The 15,811-nt window shown below is 39.6% G+C and overlaps 1 pseudogene; it reads right to left on the bottom strand.

Annotated features, from left to right (window-relative positions):
- The window catches only part of LOC142455406 (prolyl-tRNA synthetase associated domain-containing protein 1-like), an 80,666-nt pseudogene extending 73,688 nt beyond the window's left edge, over nt 1-6,978 (bottom strand).
- Nucleotides 6,979-15,811: the final 8,833 nt, after the last annotated feature.

Below are 15,811 nucleotides of genomic sequence, written 5' to 3'. Positions count from 1 at the left end.
TAGGTCAGGTGCCAAGTTGAAAAGAAAATCAATTGTTTCCTATGCAAATTCAGGCGGAAGCTGAAGAAAATGAAAGCAAGTGCACCACATGGCTTTTAGTATGTGCAATGTGAACTTAGAAAACATCACACGAACAGATGTGGCATTGAACATTAATTACAGAAGACCTACAAAGCTGTGGGATAGCATCAAGAGCATCATATACCGAAAAAGCAAAGGCCATTTAAGAAGACAGGAAAGTTAGAAAAGCCAAAATGAATGTCAGAAAAGATGGAAACTTGAGAGTAGATAAAGCACAAGGAAGAAACGATGGAGTCAATCAGCAGAACAGAACATTTCAAAAGACAAGTCAAGAATACAAAGTAGATTATTATAATAACATGTGCAAAGACCTGGAGTTAGAAACCCATAGAGGAAGAACACACTCAGCACATCTCAAGCTAAAGCACTGAAGAGCAAGCCTTAAGCCTTGAATTGAGATATGGAAATATTGTAAGGACAAAATATAAGCAATGCAAGAAGCATCAAAGAAGATAGAAGGAATAAACAAAGTGATTATATTAAAAATAATTCATCAACATTCATCAATTTTAAGAGGTAGTCTGTGATGAAGAACCAATCGTTCTAAAGAATAAATTCACCCTAAATTGGTGAAATCTAGGCTCCAGAAATTGACAAATCAATGAAGCTCATGAAGCACTAGAGAGACTCACTTGTTTATGCCAAGAATTTGGAAGATAGCTACAGGGCCAAAACTGGAAGAGATCAATATATGTGCCTACTGCAAAGAAAGGTGATACAGCATAATGGAGAAATTGTCGAATAAAATTACCATATGATGTCACATGCAAGTAAAATTTGGCTGAAGACCATCCAACAATGATCGGAGCAATGCACAAACAAGGAGTTCCTAAAATCCAAGCTGTTGTCAGAAGTTTGTGTAACCAGAAGGATAAAATTGCTGACACTACGTGAATTATATATAAGAACAGAAAATACAAGGAAGATGCTAACTTTGTTTTGTTTACCATTCAAAGTTATTTGACAGTGTGTATCATATCACACTACAGATAGCCTTGAGAACAATGAAAGTTCTAGAATATTTTATTGTGTTCATTCAAACAGAACAAGGTGATGCTATCTATTTTAAAATCAGGATAAGTATGGATGAAGGTGGTATTGTATTACTATAATTACTTAATCTGCACACTGAGCAAATAATCAAAGCAAGAATATGCAAAGAAGACTTTGGCACCAGGATTGGAAGATGTCTTACTAATAACTTGTGATATGCAGATAACACATTATTGCTTGCAGAAAGTGAGGAGGACTTGAAGCACTTGCTAATGAAGATCAAGGACTACAGGTTTCAATGTTTTGCTGTAAAGAAAAGGGAAATTCTCTTTTTTAATTTTTTGCTGAAAAACAGTTTTACTAGGAAAAGCGAAGGCGGTTTGTCTAAGGTCCCCAGACGTTAGAGAGTTTGACCAAAAGGTAATATCATGAATAAATTATTAAATTTGTCAGGAATTTCACTTTGCTTGGATCCACACTCACTGCTCATGGAAGCAGCACTCAAGAAATTAAATGATGAATTACATTTGGCAAATCTGCTGTACAAGTGCTCTTTAAAGTGTTGTAGAGGACATTGAGGACTATGGTTCACCTGACCCAAAGAATGGTATTTTCCATCATCTCAGATGTATAGGAGTGTTGAACAATGACCAAGGAAGACTGGAGAAGAATTGATACATTTGAAACATGGTGCTGGCGAAGAAGATAGAAAATACCGTGAACTACCAGAAGAATAAACAGGTCTGTCTTGAACGAAGTACATCCAGAATGCTCCTCAGAAGAAAGTATGGTGAGATTTCCTGTCATATACTTTTGACATGTTAGCATGATCATGAAAGATCGATCCCTGGAAAAAGACATCATATTTGGTAAAGTAGAGGATCAGTATAGAAGAGAGGCCTTCAAAGAGATGAACTGACATTGCAGCTGTAATAATGGACTCAAGTCTAATGATTGCGAGGCTGGCATAGGACCCAGCAGTGTTCGAATGTGCTGGAGGTGGGGTAGCTATGAACGTGGGAGTATATCTACATAGAATGTTTGAAAAAGATCTGAGTGCAACTGCAAATCACCCCCTTGCGGTTGTGGAATTATATTTAAACCACAATAGTGCATAAAATCATAATGCTAATACTTAGTATCCTTTTTTAGCTTAAACTAGTTGAAAGACAGTGTGTCAAATACTTTGCATAGAGTATAATACCTCTTAAAATAATAGAAAAAACATTAATTTCATTTTTACAAAGCTTCACAGAAACTTTGAATTATGGGTGTTTTTTCTTGCAGAGCCAGTGAAGAGAAAAGTTTAGGTTCAAATCCAGGTTGACTGATTCACGGATAATGATTCTCAAGCTACTTTAGTGATTCGACCTAGAATTGAGGTGCAAATTGTATGTTGTAGTCAGTTACAGCTATTCCTGAATATTCCAATTACTCACTTATAGTATTTAAAACAGAAAATGATTTGTGTAACTTGATACATAGAACTGGCATTCAATAAAATAAATATATTCCTTGATCTTTGATTTGCTTAGCAGATAGCTTTCAACTTTCAGCTTTATTAATTGCTCTGAAACCCTACAATTTAGGTTAAACTCATTATGGTTTATTTATTTATTTATTTATTTATTTTAACTCATTATGTTTTAATTTACTCATTTGGTTAACTCTCTTTTAATATAAATGGGACCAAAAACAATATCACTTATCTATACATGCTATGCATGATATGGCAATAGAAAATACTACGAGGTATTTATCTACTCGTTAAAAATTAGATGTAACTTGATTTTAAGTGAAGGGTTTGTTTTTGCCACATAGTGCCTTGACAGGGTTTCCTTCTAGGATCCCATCCTTTTCTTAAAAAAAATATTTTCTTAGTCTTCTGGATGTTTTATAAATATTAAAGGATGCTTTTTTGCCTGTGATGGGATTGCCGTTAGAGGGTCCACGTTTTGATCTGACAGGACACTTCTCTCATGCAGTGGAGTGGAAAGCTTTGGCAGAATGCAATGTGTACTGGGAACCTGCCATAGTTACATAACTTCATGTCAACTTGAAAATGTATAAAAGTGTAGGGGAGGTATTCCATCTGTCAATCAGATAGCAGCCTGATTGTGACTCATTGTGGTGTGGTCTTCTCATAAGGAGGGACCTGGGAACCTCCTCGCCACTCTCTCTCTTCACCCGCTGGTGAGCTACTCTGAGACCTGATTCTTCCACCACCATGGATCCACGTGATTTTGCTCCCAGAGGCCTGCGATCTTCCTGAATTCTGCATCATTGCACGTGGCTATGTGAGTCTAAAGAGGGACTTATGGACTGTTATCAGACATATGGTCTTGATCTGGACTGGGCTGCTTTCTTGATATAAAGCTCTTTCTTACACACATGAATGTCACATACATGGGTTTGCTTCTCTAGTCAAGCTTACCTGACACAGGACAGAGATCATTGTGAATTATCACATTGGGACTGAAATTTTGGAGGATATTTCAACAACTATTAAAATAAAAAATGAGAAATTTAATCACGTGAGCAAATATAAGGTGAAGAATAATAGAAGAGATACAAAGCAGGTCTAGGACTTTACCAAACAGAGTACTAGGCAGATCAGTATTTATTAACCTGGGCAGATTAAAGGTACTCAGGGCATCTTAAAGATATGATCTGTCCTCTGACAATTCCCTCTGATTAATGATTATCACCCCACAATGTTCACTACATTGTTGGACATAAATATCAGGTGTTTCCCCATGCCACACAACTCTTTGTAAATAAAATAACATCAAGGGGAAAGTTCTTTTTCCTCCCCCCGTCCATTAATATCAATGCATCTTTTCTTTAATTGGAGCTAATACATATCTGACATCATTCCATAGTTCAGTCATATCCAGTAGCTTGTACAGTTGCTACCACAACCAGTCTTCATTCTTTTCTTTCCTGGACTCCTTTTCAGCGTCTCTCTTTTACGCAGCCCCCCCCAATCCCCACCTACCCCCACCACCGGTGTACTTCCCCAGAGTCCTTATTCTACTTCCTGTCCCTGTAGATTCATCGATGCAAAGTTCTTTTTTTCTATGTGGAAGAAGAAAGTCTTTGATTTGGAGATTATATGCAAAATGGTGAGAATCTAGACTTGCTCAGAGACATGCTACAGACAGTCTCAAGGAATGTAACATTATTCAAGAAAAAGAATGAACTCCCTTGACCACGTGGATTCTTCATTTCCAGCTCTTCTCGCACGAAGTGACATATGATTTTGGCACGTTTTTAATATAATCATTTTATTGGGGGCTCATACAATTCTTATCACAATCCATACATACATCCATTGTGTCAAGAACATACGTACACTTGTTGCCATCATCATTCTCAAAACATTTGCCTTCTATTTGAGCCCTTAATATCTGCTATTCATTTTCCCCCTCCCTCCCCACTCCCCCCTACCTCATGAACCCTTCATCATTCATAAATTATTATTATTTTGTCATGTATTATACTATCCGAAGTCTCTCCCCACCTTCTTCTCTGCTGTCCCTTCCCCAAGGAGGAGGCTACAGTAGATTCTTGTAGTCAGTTCCCTCTTTCTACCCCATATTCTCTCCACCCTCCAGGCATCGCCACTCTCACCATTGGTCCTGGGTTCCCTGTGTTTCCAGTTGCTATCTGTACCTATGTATGTCCTCTGGTCTAGCTAGATTTGTAAGGTAGAATTGGGATGATAGTGGGGGGGGGGGAGAAAGCATTTAAGAACTAGAGGAAAGTTATATGTTTCATCGTTGCTACCCTGCACCCTGACTAGTTCATCTCCTCCCCACAACCTTTCAGTAAAGGGTGTCCGGTTGGCTGCCAACGGGCTTTGAGTCTCTACTCTGCACTCACCCACATTTTCAATGGTATGATTTTTTGTTCCTTGATGCTTGATACCTGATCCCTTCGACAGCTCGTGGTCACACAGGCTGGTGTGTTTCTTCCATGTGGGCTTTGTTGCATCTGAGCTAGAGGGCCACTTATTTATCTTTGAGCTTTTAAGAACCCAGATGCTATATCTTTTAATAGCCGGGCACCGTCAGCTTTCTTCACTGCATTTGCTTATGCACACGTTTGTCTTCAGTGATCATATCAGGAAGGTGGACACCCATTGATATGTTTTTTTAGTTCTTTGATGTCTGATAACTTGTCCCTTCTACACCTCATGGTCAGTCAAGCTGGTGTGCTTCTTCCATGTGGTCTTTGATACTTCTCAGTTAGATGGCCACTTGTTTATCTTCAAGCCTTTAAGACCCCAGATGCTATATCTTTTGATAGCCGGGCACTGTCAGCTTTCTTCACCACATTTGCTTATGCACACATGTTTCTTCAGCAGTCATGTTGGGAAGGTGTGCATCCTGGAATGCCAATTTAGTAGAACAAAGTGTTCTTGCATTGAGTAAGTGCCTAAGTGGAGGCCAAATGTCCATCTGTTGCATTAGTACTAAACCTATAAATATATGCACATGTCTGTTTCTGTACACTCATATAATTATATTTACATATGTACATTCCAGTTTTTAGACTTCTATAAGTACTCTGGTCACCTAGTTCTTTCCTCTATTTCCTTTTACTTTCCTTTTGTCCCACTATCATGCTCGGCCTTCATTTGGGTTTCAGTAATTTCTTTTGATTACCTTGCCCTTGCTGAATCCCTACCAGGCCTCTCACACCATCCTTGCTACTGATTATAGATCACTTATTGCTCCCCTGTCCCTGGTTTGGTCAGCACCACCTTCTTTCCCCCTCCTCCCCCTCTCCCGTGTCCCCCCGGAACCATTGGTCCCTTTGTTTTCTCCTCCAGACTATTCATCCACTCTCTCATATCTCATTAGATCTGTAGAGTTAATAATATGCACAAAAAATCAAGTCATAGCAAGATAGGCGATGAGTGAAAACACAGCTATGACAACAATAAAGGAAACCAATTATCCATAGGAGAATAAATTAATTAAAAGAAAAAAAAATTTTTAAAGAAAAACCTGTGAATAGATCAAGGTCTGATTTTTGATCTCTAGGCATGTCCTTCAGTCAGGTCCTATGGGGTACCATGCTTTGGCCCCAGAGTCTGTCCTTTGTACTCCCTCAAGGGCTTCCTGCTCTGCTCCCACGGTTGTTCTGCTGCACGCTTTTAGTGGTTTGCCTCAGTGTCACAGGGTCAATCTGGGCCAGTCTCGACACTGAGTCTCTCGTGTTGTCCTCCTTAGGGGCCTGGGCCATCAAGGGATGGTGTGTCTCATAGTGGGATCAGCCATATTTCCACTCTGTCCATTGGCTTTTCAGAGTGGGGACATCGTCTTCCAGGTCTGATGAGCCAAGATGTGCTCTACTCTCTCTTCCTCCCCCTTCTTTTCTCCCATTTGCTCTGATTGAACAGGCCCCTTTCTCCTAGTTGCAGCTTCAGTGCCATCCTTTCCAGTGAATTCTTCTGGGGTGAAGGGCAGTGTCCAGGTAGCTGGTATGGGGGCCAAGCCCTCAGGCCCCTCCACTGGCTCCCCACTCCTTGCTGGCACACTGCATTCATCTGGCACTGGCTTTATATCTGCTCTTTTCCCTGTGGAGACACAAACAATACCCTCCCCTTGGGTGAGTCAGTGCCCTATTCCCCCATCGCCCATCTTTTTTTCCCCTTTCCCCTTTCCTCCCTCTACCCCCGTTTTTGTTGGCTATCATAAGTACCCCTGAATTTGGTCTGGCCCTTGTCATACTGCCTGGACCTCACCCTAGAATGTTTGTATACAGTAGCTTTTTCCCTGTGCCCCTTTTGCACTTAACTTTCTGTTCTCTCTTTTATATATATATATATAAAACTTACCTCCGCGGATTCATGTTATATTTCTTCTTCTGTGCTTGGCTCACTGCACTTAGCATGATTTCCTCCAGTTCTTCCCATGTGGTGATGTGCTTCATGTGTTCATCCCTTCTTTTTAGCAATGCATAGTACCCCACTGTATGTATGCACCACAGTTTTTTAATCCATTCACTTGTTGATGGGAATTTGGGTTGTTTCCAACTCCTTGCAATTGTGAACTGTGGATTTTGGCAAGTTTTTAAGTTGGAAAGTTGTTCCAGATTCAGTTGCCCCATATTTTAAGTGATGATGAGAATTTCCTCCATGGAAAGCAGTGTTAGGGGTTTATTTTATTTTTTTTAACATTTTATTAGGGGCTCATACAACTCTTATCACAATCCATACATATACATACATCAATTGTATAAAGCACATCTGTACATTCTTTGCCCTAATCATTTTCTTTTTTTTCTCCTCCTTTCTTTTTTTTACATTTTATTAGGGGCTCATACAACTCTTATCACAATCCATACATATACATACATCAATTGTATAAAGCACATCTGCACATTCCCTGCCCCAATCATTCTCAAAGCATTTGCTCTCCACTTAAGCCCTTTGCATCAGGTCCTCTTTTTTTTCCCCTCCCTCTCCGCTACCCCCTCCCTCATGTGCCCTTGGTAATTTACACATTGTTATTTTGTCATATCTTGACCTATCTGGAGTCTCCCTCCCCCCGCCCCCCATCTCTGCCATCCATCTCCCAGGGAGGAGGTCACATGTGGATCCTTGTAATCAGTTCCCCCTTTCCAATTAGGAAATAATCATCAGGAAAGATCAGTAGCTACAAAGGGACATCATGTTTAGTACCATGATAAGTAAAAATGAGGCAGCGTCAATAAGATGAGATGCCACAATAACCACAATGGACTGAAACACGTCAAAGGTCACGAACATGGCACGCATCTGGACAATGTTTCATTCACATATACATTGAGAGTAAATCAAAATGGCTGGTGGGCCACTAGCAACCACAAATAAGGTGATAAAATATGCAAAATGTCTTACATACAGAACATCTGTAAATTAGGGTAGATTCCGTTCTCTCCTTCTCCCATGGTTGATTTCTATTCAAAAAAGTAGCTTAACGTCCAAGAAATGCTGAAAAGCAGTTGTAATTTCTGTGCTGGCCACCCCTCCCCCAAACCCGTCAGAGACTTCTATACATGGCATTTAATTTACAGCATGCTTCCGCTCTGTTGCCTACAGCTTTCCAATGTTCAACAGAATGCAGCTAAGTGAAATTCCACATAGACCAGCCAACATAAAATGGGATTGCAGTGCCGTATCTGAGTATAGTCATCAATGGAGATGGAACCTAAGTCACAATTACATAATAACTCAAGATGATTTAATCGCATGTTTGAAAAGAAACTTTCTGTCTTAATTTTCCCATAATGGTACATTTGCTACACCATTCCTTTCAATAACATGGTGATGCCCTGTGTACCCAGAATCCCGACACCATGGACTAACAGCAGCTGCCACTGGAGATCAATGTGCTTGTGAGCTACCCTGCACTAATGCTGGGGCCAGATGAGAAAGGGTGTCCCCTTGGGTGACTTGTCCCATCCTAATGCTGAAGAAACAGATGTGAAGAGTAGCCTCTCAAGAACATTTGATCCAGCCTTCAAAACACTGCCACTTTAACCCTCCCTGCTGGAAACCCATGTATGGTCCTCAGAGGCACTCAAAGAGGAGCGCAATTTTCAATCAATGGCCAACATCGAGACACCTCAACATTTGAACTTCCACAGTAAATATATTTTATCAAAAATGAACGTACATCCCTCAGGGCCAGTGGTGAGAGTATCGATACCGGGAGGGTGGAGGGAGGTGGGGTAGAGAGAGGGAACCAATTGTAAGGATCTACATATAACCTCCTTTCTGGGGGACGGACAACAGAAAAGCGAGTGAAGAGAGATGTTGGACAGTGTAAGACATGACAAAATCATCATAATTTATTAATTATTAAGGGTTCATGGGGGAGGGGGAGGGAAGGGAAAAATGAGGAGCTCATACCAAGGGCTTAAGTAGAGAGCCGATATTTTGAGAAGGATGAGGGCAATGAGCATACAAATGTGCTTGACACAATTGATGTATGCATGGATTGTGATAAGAGTTGTATGAGCCCCCAATAAAATGACTTTTAAAAAATGAACAGATAATAGACAAATTGACTACACACAATTTTCCTTTGGCAGCTCATTCTAGTTAAAAGAATATTGGACTGGGCATCAGGCAATCTGGTTTCTAAGGCTGGCTTGTCTTCAGCTAGCTATCTGAGCCACAGTTCTCCCATCTGTCTAATGAAGAAGTTGGATGGGATAAGATTGAGATCGAAGCGTCCTTCCAATTTTAAATTCTTAATATAGCATAGTTGTTAAGTTCCAGACTGAGAATCATTCAGATATGATATGAGTTCCAGATCCACTTTTACAAGCATCAACCTTTGAGTGTATAGACAAAATTAAAATAGCAATTATGCCTAATATATATATTTATTCTAGATAGTATATATGATCATGTAATCACTACAATTAACTGAAAGGTTGAGCTTTAGAAATAATTTAATAAATTTTAAAACTATTATTGCTTATGAGGATATATTTATCTGTGATCAATTCAACAACTGTACAAACAAGACCATTTTAAAGGTTTGTGTTTCGGAAAGACATTGGATTCCCTGGGGAGTTTTGATGACTCCTATTGCTGCAAACATTATTGCATGGCTGTGTCAAAAATGTACGTAAAGGTAAACAATAGGACTAAATAATAATAAGTATGAACACTAAAAATATGTTTGAGGCCTGGGTCTCCAGGCCTGGTACCCCAAGGGCTCTTCAGGTTCAGTAGCGGTATAGTTGACTTTTCCATTCTGTTCAGCTTCCGCTCTAGCATCTATCGCCTAAGCAACTCATAGAAACCACATTTACAGTCCACCTGCATAAAGAAGCCAAAGGGAAGAGTCAATGCAATTAACCCACGGCGAAATCCTCCTTCTGAAAAAGTCTCCCACTCAATTCTTGGATTCATAGTACAAGATTTCCACTGTAATGGCCCTTGTAAATTAATTGCAGACACAATTGTCTACGAGGATTCTCAGAATAAGTGCAAGTAGTTAATTGCACTCCAAATTAGCAAATCCTGCCCATAATTAACCATTTGAAGACAATTAATTGCATGCATAATATTTGCACCTGCAACTAATTGGAGACCCGTGTATTGTTCCTGGAAGAAATAAATAAATAACAATCAACAACAACAAAAGAAACAGGGACTACTTTAAAAAATACTCCTTTTTTATCATCTAAAATTCTAAAGTGCGAGGGAGAGCTTACAAAACACTCAACTGTGTTAAAGTTGCCTAAATGGAAAAGCAATTTTAAAGCATATACAGTCACCAAGGTTTTCAGAAGATTATTTTATAATTGTTTTCTTTCCCCCCTATTATTACCATGACGAATCCTGCTGCTGCAGAGTTTACAAAGCTATGCTGCAAACCAAAAGGTCAGCTGTTCAAATCTGCTATCCACTCTGTAGGATAGATAATGTGGCAGTCTGCTTCTATAAGGATTTACAGCCTAGGAGAACTTGGGGGGCAATTCTACTCTGTCTTAAAGAGTCCTTATTACTTGGAATTGACTCAGTAGCTGTCTTATTATTGCTATTGTTTCATCCATAGACTTATCAAATATTCATTCTCTCTTTAACCTATATCTCACTGCTATTCTGACTCTTGGAGACCTTATGGACAGGGTACACCAGCCTTTTTGAATTTCTAAGGCTGTATGTCTTTATAGGAGCAGAAAGCTGCATCTTTCTCCCACACAGTGGGTTTAAATTGATGACCTTGTGGTTAGCAGTCCAATACCTACCTTCACTATACCACCAGGACACCTATAACATTACAAAATAATCATGTATTTATCATGGTACCTGTAGGTATATGGTGGTCTATGAATGAACACAATCTCTTTTCACTAAGATATTGCTATTAGTAATAATAGAAACAACAATAATAACAGTATCTATACATTAAATACTTTTCCTAGCATTTACTATATCTAATATCTCACAATTCAACGAAGATATATTATACCTGTTTTATAGATGAGAAAATGGCTTCATAGAAAATATTTTTGTAGCGTGAAACAGTAAATTCAAAAGGTGTAATTTAAATTTAGATAACTTAATGCATATTAAATTCTTATCAGAGTGAGACATAGTGGATATTCAAATAACATTAGCCAGAATTTCTTATTTCTTAGGTTTGCTCTTTAATCTGTTAGTTTGATAATAGGATGTAGAGAGGCAGATAAATAGAGATGATAAATAGATAGATATAGATATAAAAAGGCATTATGATCATTGTTGTTCTATTTCATATAAATTAATTCAAATTCCCTAACAAGCACAAGGTAAAAATAGTGTTGTTATGCTCATTCTATAGACAATAAAATTTAGGTAGGGAAATATTAATTTGTTGAAAATATATAACTGGCAAGAGGTAGAGAGGGGAATTCATCAAGTGTGGCTTCAGAAAGTGAATACTTTACTACTCTGCTGCATACCTCTTCTTACATTTTTTATCTAAAATAAATGTGTGCATGTGTGTTCATTTGTGCATATATAAACTCAGATGTGAAGAAGTTGTCTTCAGAAATAAATGCACAAAACTAGCCTAAATGCTAAATATTTGCTTTCTTAACTTGGAGTGGTATAATTGTCAGCAATTTAGGAAGTGAAGATGTAGGAAGATACTCCTTTTGTCTTGTTTCCATGCCAACATGGGAGGCTAAAGCCTGCTGACTGAAGGTTAGTGATGAAAGAGAGGGTATTTCAACGGTGACCCCGAAAGCCATGCATAGAAATCATGGCATGACCTTGCTGAGAAATAAAGCAGAGGTTAAAAAACACAGCTAAGCACGAGGGCCAAACCAAAACAGGTAGTGAAGCAAGTAGAGGGGACTAGTACAAGTGATTACAATAGGAGAGAGGAGGGCGCAGCAAGGTGATTCGGGCTCCCTACAGATGAAGCTGCTCAAGCAGGAAGGCTGCAGCTGCGGCTGACTGCAGGCCCAGCACTGCCCCAACAGAGGCTTTGGTTTATGCAGATCCTCCACATCATACCACAGACTGGTAAACCTTAAGGAAGCTGAAGGGATTCCTTACAAAAGCTCATTGTTTGTTGAGCCGGAGCTACACTATCCTACAAGCAGAAATATTAAGGGTTGATTTAAAAAAATCATTGTTACCTGACCTGATCCCACCACACCGAGGCAAAGCACTGGGGGAGTGCAGCGGAACAGCAAGGGAATGGAGAGGCAAGGTCCCCAGGGAATGCTGAAAGTGGACTTTGGGGCCAGGGCGTGGTGCCCCAACAGACTGGACTGGAAAACACTCCTAAGGGCCAACAAATGATCCTTGAACCAAAATCAATCAATAAATAAATAAATAAAAATAATTGTTTCAAAGGACTTCGGACTGTTCGTTAAATACTTCATGAGGTCCAAACCTAGCAGAGGTTTCACAAAGGGGACAGAAACAGTGGCAGATGTGAGGTCCTCCAGGAGATTGCGGGATTTAAGCAATACAGGTGGCATCAGAATTTCTGACAATTAGGGAAAAGAAATATGAACTTTGTGTTATGGTGTTCATGTGGTTTGAACGTCTGAAAATTATCAAGTTCAAAACCACTAGAACTATTATGAGATTTTTTTTCTACTTAGAAATAAACCTGAAACATAACATTGTCATCTAAGTCACCAATAAAAATTTTGTTTATATCTCCACAGGAGAGGGAGAGAGGGAGACTTCAACGTGGTGTGCCAAGACATGAATGCAATATACCAACATGAAGCAGCAAACCAATAGAGAGGTCTGCAGGCTGGCCCCAGTCCCAGCTACATGGACACCCACCCTCCCAATAGCCCCCTCTCCCCCTCCACGCCCAGAAAAATGCCACGACAGAGGACAGCACTGAAGCTATAGCTTGGGGAGTGGGGTGTGTCTGATCAGAGCACACAGGACCAATGGATGTATGGACGTATGGATGGATTTTGATAAGAGCTGTAAGAGCCCCAAAAACATGATTTATTAAAAAAAATTGAACAGCGCAAAACAAATTAATGTTGCCAAATGACACACTACTAAAGAGCTTTATCATCAGGTTGACATAAAGCTATTAATCAGAACACTGAGGGGATAGTTTTACAATCAGATACAAATCCAAATAATTCTTCATGAAATTAGTAACAAAGAGGAATTGCTGAAACCCTGGTGGGGACTGAGCATGATAGTGGGACAGGAGAAAAGTCAAGGGAAATAGAGGAAAGAGCAGGGAGGCAAAGGGCATTTAGAGAGGTCTAGATAAAGACATGTATATATGCAAATATATTTATATATGAGGATGGGGGAAGTAGATCTTTGTGCATATATTTATAGGTTTAGTATTAAGGTAGCAGAAGGACATTGGACCTCCACTCAAGTATTGCCTCAATACAAGAATACTTTCTTGTATTAAATGGGCGTTCTATGATGCTCATCTTCCCAACACAACCGCTGAAGACAAATGGGTGTATAAGCAAATGTGGTGAAGAAAGCTGATGGTGTCCAGTTATCAAAAGGTATGGCATCTGGGGTCTTAAAGGCTTGAAGGTAAATAAGCGGCTATCTAGTTCAGAAGCAACAAAGCCCACATGGAAGAAGCACACCAGCCTGTGCGATCACGAGGTGTTGAAGGAATCAGGTATCAGACATCATCAGAAACAAAAATCTTACCATAGTGAATGAGGGTGTGGGGAGTAAGGAGTAGAGAGCCAAAGCCCATTTGTAGCCCACTGGAGATCCCCTTGCAGAGGGGTCTTGGGTAGGAGACGAGCCAGACAGGGTGCAACGTAGAAATGATGAAAACTACAACTTTCCTCTAGTTCCAAAATGCTACACCCCCCCCCCCAACACACACACTATCATGATCCCAACACATACACTATCATGATCCCAATTCTACCTTGCAGGTCTGGCTAGACCAGAGAATGTACACTGGTACAGATAGGAACTGGAAACACAAGGAATCCAGGGCAGATGATCCCTTCAGGAATAGTGCTATGAGTAGCGATACTGGGAACATAGAGGGAGGGTGGGTTTGAAAAGGGGAACCAATTACAAGGATCTACATAAGACCTCCTCCCTGGGGGATGGACAACAGAAAAGTGGGTGAAGGGAGACGTGGAACAGGGAAAGATATGACAAAATAATCATTTATAAATTATCAAGAGTTCATGAGGGAGCAGGAGCGGAGAGGGAGGGGAAAAAAGGAGGACCTGATGCCAGGAGCTTAAGTGGAGAGCAAATGTTTTGAGAATGATGAGGACAATGAATGTACAAATGTGATTTACACAATTGATGTATGTATGGATTATGATAAGAGTTGTATGAGCCCCTAATAAAAGTATAAAAAAGAAAAAGCAAATTGTATTTTCTCAGTCATCCACAATAATGAGTGTTATAAATGCCTTACTGAATCAAGATTCACCATCTATATATTTATATTTGTACTCCACACTTGTCCCCCACCCAGGTCACCGGTCTAGCTCATGAGAAATAAGTGCCACTTTGCTAACATTCTTGGTAAAGCTTTTCTACAATCGTGTGCTAAATTAGCAAATCATTATTAAAATATATGACATCAATTAACTTTAAGCATATCAGTCTACATTTTAACTTTCCCTTGTAATATATGCTTAAAGCTGGTTTTCTAGTGTCCGTATTTTTATTGTCTGTAAGACTATTTGGACATCATGCACTCAAATGGATTTATTATTCAATCTACAAGTTCTTTAGAATCTTGTAAGGTGAGCTATATAAGTCACATTCATGGGCATGACTTTCTTTCTTCTGCCCAGTATCCTTTATAGCTTTCGTTGGGTAAGAGCAAACTAATTTTTCATTATAGCACCTAGGACAGGCCTTCAGACTTTAATAGAATTTTTCATTTTGAATAACTACATTCTTGTACTTATCCCTATTAAGAGGCTCTTTCTATAAAGTATTGGAAGTGCTTTTATTAAATACCATCTTTTCCTTACATATAGTTCAGAAACTTTTGTAGCATCTGGAGTGTCAAAGTGGTGACCCACCATCATCATCAGTTTGCTTCTCAACATAAATTTTTAGACTCAAATTGATGTCTCCTTCTCCAAGAAATCTTAAACCAGCATTCTGCCCCCAAAGAGCACGTTAGTACTATAAATGTCAGTAGTTGCAGGTTCATAATTGAGTGTCCCCCACTAAATCTGTTCACTGATACCTTTTTCGCTGTCATCCACCAAAACGTGAATGGAAAGCTTCTTTTAAACATTCCTTAAATATTGGCATGCCTTCTCTTAATTATTCTCTACATCTCCCCAAGCAGCTACAATCAAGCACAGTGAGGTGCTTAATGTAAGAGCAGTAGGGGTGGGCAAAAGCCGGAGAAGGATAGGAGGAGAGGGGATGGAGCAGAACGAAGATGCAGAAGAAAGGCTAAAAAATGATGTATCAGCTTAGGTCAGACTTCGGTTTTTACAAGGATCATAGTTTTCCTCAGAGCTATCCTATCTCTATATTTGCTGGTATTTTATATGTATTTTATATCAACTTTCCTTTGGCCCCACACGTCTCCCTCCTATCTCCCCTGTCCTTCTCTTCCATATAAAATCACACAGATATCCATTTAGGGATCTCTTGAATGCCACAATAGTAGAAAGTCATATACGCATCATTTATATACCCATGGAGGCACTGACTGATGCCACTTGATGCAGGCATACAAAATCAATGAAAAGACTCGCCCAGAACATGGCGTGCAAA

Source organism: Tenrec ecaudatus, chromosome 8 (assembly GCF_050624435.1).
Source record: "Tenrec ecaudatus isolate mTenEca1 chromosome 8, mTenEca1.hap1, whole genome shotgun sequence".
In the NCBI taxonomy this organism is placed as follows: Eukaryota; Metazoa; Chordata; class Mammalia; order Afrosoricida; family Tenrecidae; genus Tenrec; species Tenrec ecaudatus.
The sequence above is the reverse complement of the archived record's forward strand: the minus strand, read 5'-3'. Positions and strand labels throughout refer to the sequence as shown.